The sequence below is a fragment of the Pseudorasbora parva genome, chromosome 15 (assembly GCF_024679245.1).
Source record: "Pseudorasbora parva isolate DD20220531a chromosome 15, ASM2467924v1, whole genome shotgun sequence".
Taxonomy (NCBI): Eukaryota; Metazoa; Chordata; class Actinopteri; order Cypriniformes; family Gobionidae; genus Pseudorasbora; species Pseudorasbora parva.
In genome coordinates, this window is record NC_090186.1 from 26773812 (window position 1) to 26788178 (window position 14367).

Here is a 14367-nt window from a genome sequence, read left to right on the forward strand (position 1 = left end):
TGCCACGAAAGCAGTGTTACACATGACATTGAATTGATTTCACATGGAGATATTCTGTTTCCTGGCAATTCATTCACTTCAAGAGAGCCAGGAAGAGCTCACCGGGTCAGCCAGAAGTTCTGCTGATATCAGCATATCAAAGATAAAGAGAAAAGTCCACACACAGAACAAGAAAAAGCACTGAAAATAGACTGCTGCCAACAAAGTTTATAAGTCTATTTAGCACAGCTACATCTTTAACCACAAAACCACTTAGCCCTGGTCCAAATCCATTACAGATTTATCATTCACATAAACACTACAGCTGAAACTGGATTAAACACTAACAATATCACAATAGGCTGGAGATCATTATAAGCAGATTACCACTAAATAAAATAAGCTTTTTATAATGGTGTGTGAAGGACTTCTTAAGTAAATCTCAGCAACCTAAATCAAATTAAAATACAAGTGGACCTGCAACTATTTTGTGAAGAAAGAAAACTGCTGCAGGGTGAGGTCAACCAGCTAACATGCTACTTCACCATACCATTAATGACCACTGATCTAAATAACCAGAGAGTCTGCCATTGACAGAAAAAAGAAGAAGAAAAAACACATACAATTGCACCCCATTGACAAGCTGTTGTACTCCTTTCCTGGCGGTACATTTCTTACACATTTTTCTATGATTTTTTTTCTATATTTTTTCTGAATATGGGATTACAAATCGAATTTAAACCAAACCCCAAAACCGCTCCCCTCGAAGCCAGAAATGCTGTAGTCACTCCCACCAACCCCAGAGTGCAATTGGATTTAGGAAAAGCAGCAACCCAGGTACTGAATAACAAGAAGTGGATACCCTTCTATATGAAATAAGGCTCTTAATTAAGCTGGTGAGGCAGCTCAATTAAGAGCCTTATTACTATGTTTATTTTAAACTGCCTGAAATTGCGCAAATTATATGCATGTTGCATAATGAAATAATATAATCAAAGTAAACTAATGGTTTTACTAATTTCCAATACATTTACAATTTTAAACATTTGGATTTTAAACGTTAGCATAAACACATTGCAATAAAAATCTAAACCACAATATGCCAGTCTCTGGTACACTGTAAAAAATTATATGTTCAATATGTTATGACAACATAGGTTTTTACATTGTTTTAACTCATCAAAATAAGTTAAGAAATGTTAAACTTGTTTTTTTTAGTTATACAAGATGTAACTCATTTTTTTAAAGTCAGTTTAACATAATTTAAGTTGAAATAACTTTAAGATCCAAGTCGATTGTACTGCAAAAGTTAACAAATTGCCTTTTTTTTTACAGTGTAGCTAGCCTGAAGCCGGTGATGATGTCATTAGTAATCATAATGACTTGACACTTTGCGAAATTCTAACCACTATTACAGTGTGGATGCAAGCTTCACAGAGACTATTGTAAAGACCTGGCTGAGGACATTCCACATAATTACAACAGATTCCAAAGAATAGTGGAACTAGCTGACCAATAAGCCAAACCGCAAACTGCTGTTACTAGGATACCGCATTATGACTAAGGGAAGTGGATACGATACAAATAACATGTTCCAAAAGACACAGTGTTCAAAATGCGATTAGGTTTTAATATAGATCAAAAAGAATCATGGAAGGCTGGAGAATATGACATTGACAAGCTCCCATTTATCAAATGGAGAGTGATTTCATCATGAAAGTAGAGAAGAGATTCTCCTAAAGATGTTTGTTCTAGACATTGTGTCTGTCCCTAAAAATATACCGTTATATGCTTTCATAGAAAGGTGAATCACCACCTACCGATAATGCATCCACACAATCCTGACTAAAGATTCCAGTCTGCCAAATTTACACTGAAGGCATTAGGTTTTTTTGAAAGGAAAAAACATTACTTCAAAAAGCCTCAATACTGAGTCTCTCGAATAAACTGCATGAATCAAAAATGGTAAAAGTCCTGCATCTAAATTCCTCAGCTCTCATTTCTCACCTCCAATTTTCAACAGACTGTCTTCATGACTAATGGCTGAATAAATCTGAGGCTACAGCCTGCATTAAGATGGAGCCCAAAGTGGAAGTGGAGACAGGACTGCAATTATTGAGTCCAAAAGTAAGATGGGTGCCTTCAATACTAATTTCAGCATTTGGGTGCCACGTTAACACCCATCCTCTCTAGCGCAAGAGGCTGAAAAATCTCTGCTCTCTTGCACGAAACAAGTGCCGTTAGGCAGATGGCGAGACAGTTGGTGGGAATATCAGCGATAATGCAGATACATTCTGAACCTTCAACTGTTTCTTTGCCATTCATCAGATCGGCATCAACAGCTGCTGCTTCCAGGAAGAAGATGGGAGATTAAATGAGGTGGTAGAACAATATGCTGGAAATTAGTACTGGTTGAATCCACCAGTGGCTGTTTTACAAAAGCAGGTCAGAATTTTAGGGGTAATGCAAAAACATAGATGAACTTTATGGACATAATATAGAAATATAGGTGGAAAAAATGGTAATTTGCTTCCATTGTTTGTGACAATGTCATTGTAACTTGTGCTTACTTATTTCGATATCTATATTGACTGTTTTCACCCGAAAATTAAAAATCTGTAATCATTTATTCACCTTCATTCTGTTCTAACCCCATAAGACTTTTGCTTATTTACAGAAGACAGATCAAGATATTTTTGATATTCCCTCAACCTTTTTGTCCATCCATTTAAAGTCAGCAACCAAATGTTTCACACATCAAAAATTTCATATGAAATGAGCTGTTGTAAAGGTGCATTAATCTATATTTATGTGTATAGAGGCATAAATTAAATATGTTCATCATATTAAAGTGGCTGTGCAAATTTTGGTTGTGTGGACTTTCAATGGATGAAAGAATATTAAACATATCTTCATTAGTATTACACATATTTACTAAAGTCTTACAACATGAAGGTGAGAGAATTATTATAAAATGTACTTTGAGATGTCCAATGCAATGAGCTTTTGGATTGTTTGCAATAATAAATAACAACATAAAGGGATGGGATGATTACAGGTTTCACGGTAAACCATATACAATAAAACATACTGATGGTTAGTTTTATCACTTAAAATGTAATTATAATTAAACCATTGTTTGATTATTGTGATTTTGAAATGCTGGCTCAAACCAGCCAGCATCATAATGTTGTTTTGAGTTGAAATATTTGATATTACTCGCTTGAAATTAACATGAAGCTACGCAAAGAACAGTTTGCAGCAAGTGGCTTTAAGCTAAAGATGAATGAACAAGCTGAAACAACACTATTAAGTGCATTTAAGGGAGATACACAGATATTTTTTGCCAAATAAATAATTACGGCGACATATAGAGTTGAATTACCTGTTTATAAATTCATTTTGTTGTACAGTGTACAAAACAATCGTCCATACAAGAAAATCACAACATTGCAATAGTATAGTAGTATTAATAGACCTCTGATTTAATGCTGGACGATATGAACAAATCAAAACCTTGAATAAATAAACACTTTACCTAGATTATGAATAATGGCAAAAAAAAAATTTGGTTTGTTTTTTTTGCCCTTACAGTTCACTGACAAGGTTTGTACTGTAAATAGGTGGGAATTAATTTGTTTAAATAACTTAGCACTATAAAAGTACAGTTATTTGAATACATTAATGAGAGTGAGACCATGTGTCACTTAGTCATACCGTCTTTCTATTAATTGTGATAGAGATAATTAGCTATTAGCTATGCATTGTAATGTAGTTATTTCAAAAGTAAAAAAAAAAATGCTAAGTTACTTTAGTGATAAATCACATGACAATTGACAACAAGTTTATGCGCTCCTCTCTATGAGTGCGACCTTCAAGTGATGTGCGAGCTACGATCTATGAGTGTTAAAGTGTCAACACATCAGCGCAGTAGCTCAATATACACAACCGACGGTCTAAAATTGCTTTAATGTTTAACTGGCAAGCCTTAAAACACAAAACAACTGGCAAAGTTTACTGAAGACACAAGTGAAACTGATCTGGCTTCAGGGCTTGTGCATTGTCAGAGGCATTACGCAGATCAGTAGCCTAGAAATTTAGACAAATCTAATCTGCCACGAGTGTCGTCTAGCAACTCTCAATACATGTCTGAGCTGTAAAAAACAAACTATGGTCGGGCCAATCACATCGTGTATAGAGTCGGTGGGCGGGGCTTAACAATGACGGCCGAGTTGCCCTTGCGTGCTTCTAGTAAACACAGAAACTGGCGAACAGCGGTATATTGAATCAGCTTTGATTGCGACTCTGGAAGACTTAAAGCTTTTCTCTGAGAAAAGAACGGCACTGAAGTCATTCTTAAAAAGGGAAGATGTGTTGGGAGTTTTGCCAACTGGATACGGCGAATGTTTAATCTATCAACGACCTCCACTTCATGTTGCTCTGGTTCATTGTAGCTCTATCCAATCCCGTGCCGAGGGAGTTTGAAAGACAACCGTTTATCCCGCCCCTCGGATTGAGCTCTGTCAATGGTGAGTTTCCAGACCAAACATCTTAATGTGGGACTGGCTTGTCAGGCTAGCAGATCAGCTCTCGGTGTAACAGAAAACAGCTCACGAGCACTTAAGTGTGAAGTTTTCCATATTGAATGGTGTAAAAATCACTTGAATGTTCAAACCATAGACCGTAAAAAAATATGGACGACTCGACATCATCCGTTTCCGCTTGCCATATTTGAAGCTTTCAGGCAGCCTTGCACGGCGCGGACATTTTGGGACCGAGTCTGCGCAGTAGCGATTTCGGGACCGGAGTTGCGCAGTAGAGCGCAGGAAGTAGAGCAGGAAGTACAGTCGCGATATCAAAAGCCCGCCCACACTCTCGCAGATGCAGAACAATTAATTATGTTGGTGTGAAATAAACAGTTATGGAAATGTAGAAATTAAAGCTAAAGCTCTAATCTGCTCCCAAAAATTTCGAAAAAAGTCCGTTAGCGCCTCAGTGACAACTTCACTCAGAGAAGCCGTCAGCCTTAGCTGTCAATCATGACGTCACACCCCCCGTTTTTATAGCATCAAATAACTAACTCAAACTAAACTTATTTTTAAAACGAACACCTGAAATGAAATCATCGTGATGACAACTGCCTTCAGTGACATAAACTAACTTTGGGGAAAACATTTTTGAAGTGTAATTTTATTATTTAGATTGCCTCGCGTCCATTAGAAATCACAGAGGGGCGGCTATTCTGGGACCGGTCACCGGGGGGCGATCGAGGCGCGAAAGCTTCAGTAAATGAGAGGGAGACTGCAGGCTTGGTTCAAACTGGCAAGCCTTTAAACATACAATTGGCAAACTTTCGTGAGGACGCTGTCTGTGTCTATTTACTCAGTGTTTGAGTTCGATTCAGTTCGCCTCTGTGTTGTGGACGGGGCGGAGGCAAATGACCACGACGCGCAGTATGTTTTTATTATAAGTATTATAACAGGATTAAAAACCTAAATAACCAACATGGGAACATTATGTCAGTTAGAGGTTCTGAATTTCGGTTTTGTTTACTTTCCGATTAATCGTACAGTCCTATTCAGATATAATTTTTAAAACAATCAAAAATGATGCATGGATGTGCGCTGTTATAATGCTATTGACTACAGTCATTATAAGGAAGGAAAAGCAACAGAATAGAATTTTGCTAAATATTGTTTGTTTTTTTAAGTGCTAGAGCTGCTTTTTTTGCCTAGAAATCTAGACGCACCCTAGCGGCAGCAAATCTAATCTGCCCTAGCTGTTAGCTGTATTCGCCTAACTATTGCCAGGCCAATCACATCGTGTATAGAGTCAGTGGGCGGGGACATAACGACGACGGTAGGGCTGTCAAAATTGCTCAAAAATTACGTTAGAATATTCCCTCTAAAACAAACACGAATATTCGAACTATAGCGTTTTGTCAATGATGCGCATTACGTCAATAACAGGAAAAAATAATACAAAGAGACATAACTACTTGTATAGTTTGTCTATTTAAGTTTATACATATTTGACGACGTATTACTTATACAAAAACAAGTAGATTGTTATTATGAATTATATAATTATTAATATATATAATTATTATATATAAATTAACTAATGGCCAAGACCGCAGAGCGCAGACCTCTCTCTCTCTCTCGCCCTCACTGCGGATAACGGTTTAAATGAACAAACTTTGAGTGCTGATCGAGAGTTTTGTGCAAGCAATTTAAGGTCGCGAGACTCGAATCCCAGGCTTCATTCAGTGATTGAATATAGCAGGCTTCTAGGGCTGCAGCTATCGATTCTTTTTGTAATCGATTAATCTACCACTTAATCGATCGATTAATTCGGATAATAATTACTTTTTCTTTATTAAAGAGCAATAAGAGACAATAAGACGGGTATCTTAAAATTAACATCTAATTTGTTTTCTTTTTAGAAAAATTAAGTTTTATTGCTGAAATAGCATACATTAATAACTGTGAAACTAAACAATTTTAATGCATACATTTGCCATATTATATTAAATAAAAATCTATTTCAAATTACTTTAAAAAGGTAAACATAGTTCAATCTAAAACTAAACCTACAACAAATAAATCTAAAAAAGTAGTAATATAAATAACAATAATGCCAATATAAATAATATAAATATTCTATAAATTCTATATAATATAAATATTCTAATATTCTATAAATATTCTATAAATAATATAAATAACTAAACATTGTATTTATGTTGTGCAACTTAACTTTCATGTATCAGCTTCAGCTCAGGCATGACATAAGAATTTACTGTCTTATTTACTCCTTTACTGAAGCAAAACGTATTGGACAGGTTAACTTGGAACAAGAGATGTGCGGATCAGCTCTAGCGTCACCGAATCAGCTGTTAGAAGCAAACCATCCACCCGCACCCGGTATTCACAACTTCAAATCCTCCGTGTTAAGCGCGATGCTATCGTCACATATTAGCTACACTGAAGTAGGTTGCTAAACAAAACAAAAAAACTTATTTTGGCAAAATTACAGTTGCATAAAGGTCGACAACCTATACATCACACAGAGGAATAACCGCTAGAACATGATCAAACGCGAGATATGTTTAATTCAGTTAAAGTAGCCTACATCACACATGCTGATCTTTTGAGCTAATCATTCATCATTGTAACACAGCTTGTTTTAAGTTAGTAGCTATAAATATAATTAATATAAATTGTAATGTATAATCTACCAGAGTAGCCTACAATCACGGAGTGAGATCAGATGCTGAAACCGAGGCTAGAGCAATAGTCTATTTAATAAGTTATGTTTTTCACCACTGAAAATAAAAATAATGTAATTTTGACTTTTGTAAATGTTACTCATAATGCATTTAACGTCAAATAATCAGACAGAAAAAAAAGAAAGAAAAAAAACCACAACGTTCCGCGGGCTTCATGGTCACAGCTGCAGTTCGAATTCCAGCGCAACACTTCAGTTAACAGTCATAAACCCCTTTCACACTGCGATTCCGGCAAATACACGGATAATGCGACCCGGTATTTGTTCCCGGGCCGCTAGATTTGGTCCATTCACACTACCAGCAAAATACCGTAATATGTGTGCTTTCACACACAACCCGTAACGGTCCCGGGTCGAGTTGAAACGTGAGATCCTGATGTGACGTATAATGGCGAGCGATATCAGCTTCAGCGCGGATAGTAAGGAGCTCCGTGGTCTCGACTTGTGTCCAGTTTGCACAAATTTCTGCTTGTTTAATTTTAGTTTCTTTTGTATACGAACACTCTCTGCATTTAAAACACAGACTAGCTCTTCTGGCACTGCAGGGTTTTATTATTGAAAAAACAAGCTCTAGGAGTCGCACAATAACTTGCGGCACTAGTTTCGGCTTTTGTTCACACAGCGCTCGTCCCAAGTCGAATCCCACAATATTACTAGGTCCCCGAACCCGGGTCGAATTCGGTAATCAATCCCGGGACGTGGTTGCTTTCACACAGAAGGCGACCCGGCAATGTTCCGGGAATATTGCGGGTCCGACGTGCAGTGTGAAAGGGGCTATAAAGTGCAAGATACGATTTGTAAGTTAGCTAACTAAACAGCTGTTACAATAGAAGTTAAACGAGCGAAAGAAACAATCCGTTTGCTAAACTGTGTCAACCAAAGCTCAACTTTGAGAAGGGGAATATGCAGGTCAGGAAGGAAGGAAGAAGGTGATGCAGGGAGATGAGAAGCATAGATATGCATTACCGGTCAAAAGTTTGAGAACGTTAAGATTTTTTAAAAGTTTTTGCAAGAAGTATCTTCAGCTCACCAAGGCTGCATTTATTTGAACCCAAATACAGCAAAAACAGTATTACTGTGTAATATTTTTACAATGTAAAATAACTTTTTTTTTCTTTTTGAATACATTTAAAAATGATTTTATTCCTGTGATCAAATGTGAATTTATCCCCATTACTCCAGTCTCAAGAGTCACATTGATGATCAACAAACATTTATGATTATTATCAGTGTTAAAAAAAGTTCTCATGATAATTAAATAAATAGAAAGTTCAAAAGAACAGCATTTATCTGGAATATAAAACTTTTGCAACATCAAATGTCTATGCTGTCACTTGATCAAATTAATGCATCCCTGCTAAATAAATGTATTAACTTATTTAAGTTTTCTCTCAAAAAGAATTTTAAAAATAAATATTCTTACCGACCCAAAATTTTTGAACGGTAGTACAATGTAACAAAAGCGTTCTATAAAAAAATGCTGTTCTTTTGAAACACAACTGCTTTCAACATTGATAATAATCAAATGTATCTTGACCATAAATCCTCATATGAGAATGATTTGTGAAGAATCATGTGACACTTGAAGAATTGAATAACGATGATAAATTCAGCTTTGATCAGAGGAATAAATTACACTTTACTCACATAGAAAACAGTTATTTTACATTTAAATAATATTTCACAATATTACAGTTTTTTTGTTTAACATAAATGTTGTTTAATAACATATATGCAGCCTTGGTTAGCAGAAGAGACTTCTTTAAAAACATTTTAAAAATCATGCCGTTCTCCAACTTTTGTTTGAGTATTGTATATATAATTAAATGGCTGACAACAATTTTGGATCGCTATAGGTTGGCCTGTATGTTTTGGACGATAGGGGGCCCAACCTCATATTCTTTCACAGGGCCCAAAATTGCTAGCGACGCCCCTGACGCCAACAATAACTATAAATCGATAACTATATTAATGCCCACACCAGCGGACAATATCGTTCTGTTCATTGTACGCACATGCCGCAGATTTGTCATCTGTCACTTTAAATGGTTGAACTTGATTGGCTGTCAAAAAAATGAGCGTTCAGCTGGAAGAAATTGCTCAGAAAGTGATTCCAACAATATTGTTTCACTGTGTTGCTAGTGTGAACTCTGCTATTCTTTTATATTTAGAACAATTTTTAGAACTATATCTTTATCGTTATAGTTATTGTCTTTGGTGTGAACAGGCCAAGTCTGGACAAACCCAGGGATGAACCACTGTAACATACGTATAGAAGTTACATACGTATACCAATCATGGATGTGATGTGCATTAAAAACTAGGACTATTGAATCGTATCTGCTGATGCAGAACTGTTACAGAATTAGATTCAGGTTTGTCTCCTGCCAAGTCTTGAAAAATATACTTGCATAACCTAACAACAGACATGATTAGCCAAACTTCCATAGCAACAGCATATATACGAGCAACAGAAGAAGCTGTTAAATGCACAAACTTGCACATAATTTGTTATGCCTGTGGCGATGATAAAAACCTTAATCCAATCGGTATCTATAGAATCTGGAGCACTCTACATGTGAAAAACTCTTGATAATCCCTCTGCTGCCAATCATCCACCCAGGCGTCTTTTTTCCCCTTGCACATTTCCTTTCTACATGTTTCACAACATGTGCGTGTCCACCTACACACTCCCTTTCAATAGGCTACTTAATATTGGAAATGCGACACTGCCTGCAGATAACTGCATCCTTGGCATTCTTAGATAGAGGCTGGGGGAAGCTGGGCATAGAAAACATTACATCTAAAGTTTCACACAGTAGTGCTTGTTACTGATTTTATCAAAATTAACGTATTAATGCAGCATTGTTTGCATGAAAAATATATGTAACATGTTATTTCTTTACAACAACAAAAGAATTCTAGGATCCGTGCTGTTCTACAGGTGGATCTAACAACAACAAAGTGCAAGTCTGAAGGTGGTCAACTGGAAAAAGTCTAAAAGTGGTCTGATTGACTGACTCAAGACAGTGGCACTGCTGTCAAAGGACATAGATGATACCATGCAAAGTTCTAACTTGGTCATTTTTAAAATCTTGTGATGGTCTCAGTCTTCCATACATTTAAAAGGGAATGCCAGAAAGCACTTCAATCAGGGACCAGCTCTTCAAATCCACCCCCACACGAACTGCATTTAGAGCCTGGCCAATACACAGTGAGCACACACCACCCACACAATGAAGAAAAGACATGCAAATGACAAATCAGTGAAGCCCTTACAGGGAAAAAACTGAGCGAAGTGCCATTAGTCAACCTAGAACACAGACCTCACAATTTCGATGTGACAAAATGTTACGCATAATAAATGCAATGTGATCTACAGCTCAATGACTTCTCCCGTTGAACACTGATCTGATTTGCAGCAGATTCCATAGATATTAGTGTCTGGGATGAGCCTGTGATGGCCAAAATGCTGCAGGTATGCAGCTCAATAGTTTTTGAGAGACAGCCTTTGCTCTCAGGGATTTTTAAAATGAATACAATTCAGGAAAAATGCTATTTTACTTGAGTTAATTGGCATGACTAGAAAAAAAGTTAATAAATAAATAAATAAATAAATATTTGTATTTATTATTATTACTGAAACTTTAAAATTGTATTTATTAACAAGACTTTGTCCGGGCCTGGAAATCACTCTAAAATTCACTGACATTTAAAGGAGGATATGAAGTGAACTGAAACACACATGCTCATTTGTAAGCATTCAAGTCTTACAAAGTATCTCCTTTAACCTTTATGCAACTCATGGCTCCAAATAATACTCTTTTTTTTAAAAAAACATGTCAAAATCATGTATTTTCATAACTTTCTGCAGCAATGATTATGGTAACACTTCGCAATAAGGTCTCATTAGACAACATTACCTGAAAATTAACAATATATTTGTTAACGTGTTTATAAACCTTTGCAGACTCATTGTTAGTTCACAATGCATTAATTAATATTGATGTTTGATTTCAAATAGTGCATTAGTAAACATTGCTCATGCTTGGTTTATGATAATTAAATTAGTTAACCAATGAAACCTTATTGTAAAGTGTCACCATGATGATGTGTTCATGGTGACACACACGATCCATTTTTATGAAGTTGCTCGTCTGTCACTGGTGAACTGTTATTCCCACATCTGGAGTAACGTTAGTTAAGACCAAAACTCTTCTCTAAAACCTCACCATCTTTACCTTACATCTTCTTGTTTATCAAACTGAGACCAAATAATCACGACACAGCTGGCGACATGTATATATTTCTAATCTGCCTGCTATCATCAATCAAAATATGATCGCCTTGGCTGCAACTTTCAGATCGATTCTTGTTTTCCTCTGATAATCAGGTGAGTGGAGCTCATTCGTTACGTTAACCGTAGCAACTCGCTCGATGGATAAAAACGCGGGCATTTTAGAGATTACAAAGGCGCATTTCTCCGAGAAAACATATCCGTGGGCCCCTTTACAAACATAATAAGCACTGTTGGGAGTTGGCATGGACAGTTAAATCACAGACATGTTATGAACTCACCTTCTTCCCTCTCCACCTCTCGCTGCTCTCGTGCGGTCTCTTCTCCCACAAAACCTCCCGATAAAAGTCCGACCCAAGCTTCTCTCCGCCTCGTAATAATCGCCAGCTAAGTGGAGTCTGTGTGTAGCCGTTATTCCTGCTGTTTTCCCGTTTGTCGCGGGAGATTTTGCAGCGTATTGTTGTATCTACTCCAGCAGCAGTACCGTTGGCCCCAGCGTCTCGTTCACAATTATTCAACTTCGAAGTTCATACAAAAGTTGCTGCTCCGCCTCGCGCTGCAGCTGCTGATGAGGTCACTGCAAGCCTCTGCTACGCTTCGCTTATGGGAATCTCGCGATAGCCGAGAGCAGAGAGGAGCGTGATTTGTATCTGTGGGAATGGGCCCCCTAAGGACTGCGTTGCCTTAGCAACAGCACAATTTATGTGCTGCACAGTTATCACGCGACTGGTATTCTGTTGTCTTTGACAAGATTAGGGTTGACCTGTCCAATATGTGCATTATTAAATCTGTGTTGTGCTAGGTAGCACTTTTGGCATGCTTTATTCTAAGCATAATTATTAACACTTTGGTCACGAACAGTAATGGTTTAACTCATTTCTCATGTTTAACATCCTGTAGTATATGTGGTTGTCCCCTATTCTCTTTTATTTGACCACTCGTGCCATTTATTTTTCTAAAAACAATACCATAATTTAGTTATTTTCATTTAGTCATTTCATATGGTTTTTTACACAAACTGCAATGCATTTTTTGTCTATAATTTGTCTATAATTTGAAGATACTGACTTTTTAACTTAAACCTTTAAAAAATTGGTGTCAAAGGCTGACGATTTTTTTTTTGATAACTGAACATATGATGTATGTAAATTTAATTTACATTTATTAAGTTGCATGCTTAAATGTAACTGTAAAAATAGGAATAAATAGGTTTGTCCACACTTTTTATCGGTACTAAGTGACAATGTCGACTTGATGAAAATATAGTTGACAATATAGTTACTCATGCTGCATGTTTACTCATATCTCAACTATTCCAAAGGAAAATTTTGTTACCACCTCAAACAGAACTGCAGAGGATTGTAAGTAAACATATTTCATCATTAAAATAATATGTAGCTTGTTGTTACCCTGAAAACTTGTTTGCGGTTCCTTAAATAAATAAATAAAATTTATTTGGTACAAAATTATTTAATGCAGATTATATGAAAATGCCTAATGCAGATTTCAGTCAAGCTACTACCACTGCAGCCACACTTACTGTCCATATTTGACAGCAGATATTTTAATCTAAGAAAAATAAAGGGTACATTTATAATGCTATAAGTCATGTCCTCATTGAACAGATGTGGAGGTTCATCTATAAGTGAGTGTGCTACATTCCATTAATACTTTTATGTTTTGAAGAAGAAAAAGAACTATTATCAAACAACAAGCTCTTATTGATAGTTGCTTCATTTTCACTGTGCAGTGTGCATGAACAGAATTCATTATGTCAACCATGTCCGACCATTCCTTCTAAATTATTTAGGAATGCCTTTGTCCTGTTTGAGTGATCAATACTTGACGCCCTCTACATGCTGACCACACAATTGCATGTGTGACCTCACACAGGAATGTCTGGTCAGGGATGCCAGGGAAACAGGAAGAATAGTCCCATTCATTTAGGTCCACTGAAGCGATGCAGATACACTAATACAGAATGACATGCAGAAAGGTGACAAAGTTGTTGCAGAGCACACAGGGCCTTTGTGTGGTCCAATGAGAAGAGCTGAGCAGAGAGTGTGTAAGGCCTTCAAAATGGCTGATGCACTAGTTAGTCTAAGTGATTAACATAATTTAGCATACAATTAAGATAGCCCATGTTGTTTATTGTTCATATTTGTGTTATTATATTGATGGAATAATAAAAGTAATTACCAAATGCCTACAGAGAGATTAATGGCAGTCAGTTATTCATGATGTGTGTCCCAAGACTTTATTAGCGTTTCCCTCAGAGAAGCATTAATAAGTCCTAATGCAAGTTGATAAATGCAATCTCATTAAGAAATCATAATTATCTTTTCATAGGTACACAGTGCACAGCACACAATACAGTGGGGTATGAAAGTGGAGATACGCATACTGAATGTTGCTCCTGCGCCTGAATTAATATCCTAAGGCACTTCCCTGGCTGCTTCCCAACTGACTCCTATAATATGTTTAGATTATAAAGGCATTTTATAATAAGTAATATGAAAATGAGATTAGATAGATAGACAGACAGACAGACAGACAGACAGACAGACACACAGATAGATAGACACACAGATAGACAGACAGAGAGAGAGAGAGAGAGAGAGAGACAGACAGATAGACAGATAGATAGATAGATAGATAGATAGATAGATAGATAGATAGATAGATAGATAGACAGATAGACAGATAGATAGATAGATAGATAGATAGATAGATAGATAGATAGATAGATAGATAGATAGATAGATAGATAGATAGATAGATAGATAGATAGATAGATAGAT

The 14367-nt window shown here is 36.5% G+C and overlaps 1 protein-coding gene across 6 annotated transcripts in view; it reads right to left on the bottom strand.

The window, feature by feature from the left end:
* Nucleotides 1–12161, bottom strand: part of sipa1l1 (signal-induced proliferation-associated 1 like 1) — a 109224-nt gene extending 97063 nt beyond the window's left edge. For all 6 annotated transcript variants that reach the window (XM_067417502.1, XM_067417501.1, XM_067417500.1 and 3 more), the window contains exon 1: nucleotides 11848–12161. The gene's annotated coding sequence lies outside the window, so the exon portion shown is untranslated. The remainder of the gene's footprint in view (nucleotides 1–11847) is intronic.
* Between the last annotated feature and the right edge of the window lie 2206 nt (nucleotides 12162–14367).